This window comes from Palaemon carinicauda, chromosome 14 (genome assembly GCF_036898095.1).
Source record: "Palaemon carinicauda isolate YSFRI2023 chromosome 14, ASM3689809v2, whole genome shotgun sequence".
NCBI classification, from domain to species: Eukaryota; Metazoa; Arthropoda; class Malacostraca; order Decapoda; family Palaemonidae; genus Palaemon; species Palaemon carinicauda.
In genome coordinates, this window is record NC_090738.1 from 35,905,861 (window position 1) to 35,910,860 (window position 5,000).

A 5,000-nucleotide genomic window follows, 5' to 3' on the forward strand; every position below is an offset into this window, starting at 1 on the left:
TCATTTGATGACCAATAACCAAATTAACCTCGCTTAACTTGCTAATCATTCGATGACCAATAACCAAATTAACCTCACTTAACATGCTAATCATTTGATGATCAATAACCAAATTAACCTCGCTTAACATGCTAATCATTTGATGACCAATAACCAAATTAACCTCACTTTACATACTAATCATTCGATGACCACTAACCAAATTAACCTCGCTTAACATGCTAATAATTCGATGAAAAAAAGTAAATATGAATAAACAAAAAACAAGAAGAGAAGAAAAGAGAAATGATTTTCAATAAGCGCATTTATATCACCTTCGACTGGAACTCAGGTCAAAATTAAAACAATGATCACTTCCTTCGCAAGAAGAGGACTCCAAACCTCTTGACCTCTCTCCCAAATAGGATCCCTAACGTGAACTGGCCAGAGCAGGATACCATCTGTGGCTTACAGGAGCCATCCGGATAATGGTTAATAGTCGAAGCATGCACTGGAGGTTAGCATTTATAGTTGTCCGAAATACACGCGAGAAAACTTGACCAAAACGTGCGAAAGGAGGAGGTCTGGGCAGTGTCAAGTCATCACAGGCCCTTCAGGAGAGCGCACAAGGGCAAGGACTGTGCTTGATCCTAAGTGACATCATGCAGACTGAAAGAGCAAAACAACATCACCTGAATCCTAAACTCCCAACAGAGAGAGAGAGAGAGAGAGAGAGAGAGAGATTCCTTACAAAGAGTAAGAGAGATTCCCTACAGAGAGAGAGAGAGAGAGAGAGAGAGAGAGAGAGAGAGATTAAAGCTACCCAACATCCTGAAGTAAGCTAATATAATCATGAAAAGCCACTATGTTAAAAGAAATGAACAGAAATATGCATAACATTTTATGCTGGCGATAGTAATCTAAACAAGTATATCCTTAACTCAGATACATCGAGTACATAATTATATGGGAACCTTGTATTCCAAAAATGGTATACTCTTAACGAAAAATTAATAAGCTCTCAAAGGCTAAATGGAACTCTAAACACTATAAACAGACATTAATTTTCCATTGTCTACCATTCAAGATCTGTAAACCATAGCACATGGTAAGGAATTAATATACGGAAAAGTAGAGCTTTGTCACAACTTTACGTTCATGTGTTTTATCACTTCTAATTATAATCATGGGACAAAATCAGTAGTCTTCTGAATCTATCAAATAAACCGACAAAGCAGAACATGAATAAAAAGCAAGTGAAGAAGTATTGTGATAATCTCTTATCTCAATAATGGATACTTCATCACGTAAAAGTTAATTTTACATTTATAAGTACAAACGCTCACACAGGCTCGCGCACTCAAGCACGCCCGCACACACACACACACACACACACACAAATATATATATATATATATATATATAACATCGTTTTGAAAAGTACACGTCTTTACCTGCGTATTATGTCCGTCTGTGCCAGCATGAAAAAACAAATATTTTTTTTTATTAAAAATCGACAAATACATTTCTAGTGCCACAAGAATACACAAAAGTTCCAGAAAATTCGTTGGAAAAGAAATATCATACTGAGATTTTAGAAAGACGGCTTACCCTCCTCCATTTTTAATATAAATATGGCGACAACCAAAATTAAAATTTGAAAAGAAAAAACTAATGAGCAAAACCAATGATTTATGACAATACTTGATAAGCTATCTTACATCATTATAATTCCACAAATAAGAAAACGTAAAGGTCATTAGATGAGGGAGTAATCAACGTAATATCCAAATATACAATATACTTATAATAAAATATAGCATAGAAATATCTTACGGTTAAAAAAATCAACAGTTTAACCCTATACTATGACACAAGGTGGCCCATGTGGTAACGTCCCTGACTGGTGGTCGCTAGACAGACTGGGGTTTGAATCGGGCTCAAACTCGTTAGTTTCTTTGGTCACTGCAACCTTAACATCCTTGTGGGCTAAGGAGTGGGGTATGGGGGAGCCTATAGGTCTTTCTGGGTCATCGGCAGCCATTGCCTGGCCCTCCGTGGTCCTAGCTTAGGTGGATAGGGGGCTTGTGCTCTGATCATATGTATATATGGTCAGTCACTAGGACATTGTTCTGCTCGATAGGGTAATGTCACTGTCCCCTTGTCCCTGCCATTCATGAGCGACATTTAAACCTTTACTGTCAGTCTGTCTAACAGAGGCAGTAAAGAACCCTTGATCAGAACCTCGAAGTGTTAAGTAACGTCTCTGGGGTCAGGACTAGCCATGTCAGCCACCATCTATTAATACCACTCCCTTTGAGATAGGACTGATAATATTTCACAGACTTACGATAAGAAAAAAACAGCAAACCGTTTGAACATGAATGCATAAGCATCTCAGGTTTCCGATTTCATTCGTTCCTTATCCTCCCAATGGCCGATATCCACTTATGTGTGAACTGCAAACCAATCTTGAATAACTGGCTATTTTTCCCGTCCAACATGTCTTGAAAGCAATGTCAACATTACCCACGTCCTATCAAGCTTTCCGTATTATGAGAAATGCACTGGAACGAATCTTCTTCATGCATGTGATAGCCTATTGTATGCGACATCTTTAGTCTTCGTTATTCTATGCGACATCTCAAGTCTTTATTATTCTAAGTGACATTGTATGTGACATCTTTTAGTCTTTGTTATTCTATGTGACATCTTTAGTCTTTGCTATTCTAAGTGACATTGTATGTGACATCATCAGTCTTTGTTATTCTAAGTGACATTGTATGTGACATCAATCAGTCTTTGTTATTCTAAGTGACATTGTATGTGACATCATCAGTCTTTGTTATTCTAAGTGACATTGTATGTGACATCTTTAGTCTTTGTTATTCTTTCTTAGTTAGACATATGGGTTGTGGTGGCCTATGTGGTAACATCCCTGGACTGGTGAACACCAGACTGGGGTTAGAGTCGTGCTCAAACTCGTTAGTTTCTTTGTTAGCTGCAATCTCATCATCATTGTGAGCTGAGGATTGGGGGGGGGGTTTAGAGGAGCCTGTAGGTCTATCAGCTGAGTCATCAATCAGCCACTGTCTGCCCCTCCCTGGTCATAACATGGGTGGAGAGGGGGCTTGGGAGCTGGTCCTATGTATATATGGTCAACCTCTAGGGCTTTGTCCTACTCGATAGGGCAATGTTACTGTCTTTACCCCTTCCATTAATAAGCGGCCTTTAAACATATTTCCAAACCTCTTTTCTTGTTGAGAAAGGCAACCTTTCGATTATGAGAGAGAGAGAGAGAGAGAGAGAGAGAGAGAGAGAGAGATTACATAAAAGGAAGCGATTATTGTTTCACACTTATAAAAGAGATTATGATTACACCAGACCTTATGTCATTAAAAATACCTATGCGATAAAATAAACCTTATGAAACGTCCCATATCATCACAGAAAGAAATGAAAAGATAATGAATAAGAACAATTGAAAAAAAAGGTCTCTATTCAACACAAATAGGAAATGATTGACTTCCGGTTAATTCATCGCAACAAATAATAATTACGATTTTTAAGCCATGTTATAATAAACATAAAAGGACTTAATAACACTGGCCTAATCGCTACCATCATTAATACTCCTCACTACTATAATTAATAACAAGAATAACAACGATAACAATCTCCCCTATAAAAATATGAAGTGTTGATATATAAATATATATATATATATATATATATATATATATAAATTATATATATATATATAAATTATATATATATATAAATTATATATATATATACACACACACACACACACACACACATATATATATATAATTCCTACCAACCTCAGTGGCATTGCCAGACGTACGACTAATCGGTCTCACTCCGGCGTGGGTACCCTGAGAGGTTTTAGTTAGGAAAAGGGGAGGGGTGGGAATGGTGGAATCAGCATGCGCGCGCTAGCGCGAGTGTGTGTATCTATCTAAATATTTAGCCGTAAAGGACACAAGTTACATAATAATCTCCAGGATCAAAAGAAAAACTATAAGTACAAAAGTGCAATTGTTTCAATCCTAATCACACGGTTATTCATAACGTAGGTGACAAAATAAAACAATATAAAATAAAACAATATTACTTAAGGCAAAAACACAAGTTTGCCGCGTGACAATAAAAATGAACAGCAGACAGTTGAATAGTTGAAGAGTTGAGCTAACGAGTAGCATAGGTCAATATCTATAAATGGAAGATTTAATCAATCAGAGCTAGTTTGGAAGATACGGCCCAGATTTTGAAAAAAAAAAAAAAAAATTGTCAGACAATACAAGAATGAGGTTACTTAAGGCACAAGCCACGTCCATTAAGCACGAATAAATGCAAGATATCAACAGTTGCAAAACTAATCATATTTGGCTATGCATTAATGTCAGATGTCTCAAGATAAAGGTACTAGTTTCACAAAATTTCCGAGCAGCATTATATTTGAAAGTTAATGTATATCGTGAGTTCGCTACAATATCAAAAAAACATTTTAATTTTATGTATATATCTTCGTTATTTATTTGAGCCTGATAAATAAATAGCCTGACAATTTCTGTACAGATCTACCCCATAACATGTATTTGTGTATATATATATATATATATATATATATACAAAGGCATCTAAAAATAAACCGTATCTTAATTCTAAATCCTAAGAACTTTAAGACCTACACATTAAAAAGTAACAAATTAAAGATTTTGCATAATTATTAGTGTCATTATAAATATCAATATTAGAATTTGCCATTATTAACACAGAATAATCTATGAAAAATTTACTTAATTGACTGATAAAACAAAGATACCAGAATGATAAAATTTCATATAAGAAAGAAAATCACAAAATTTGATAAAAAGTAGTTTCCAGATTATGGTAATGTATTAACAGTAATCCAAATTATCTCTTAACCCAACAGATAATAGTTTAAATAATAATTTCAGAACATTATTGACTACTGTAATTATCATTGCAAAAAG

The 5,000-nt window shown here is 35.3% G+C and overlaps 1 protein-coding gene across 2 annotated transcripts in view; it reads right to left on the minus strand.

Annotated features, from left to right (window-relative positions):
* The window catches only part of LOC137653517 (ATP-sensitive inward rectifier potassium channel 12-like), a 153,281-nt gene that overhangs the window by 52,354 nt on the left and 95,927 nt on the right, over positions 1-5,000 (minus strand). The gene's annotated exons all lie outside the window — the stretch shown is intronic.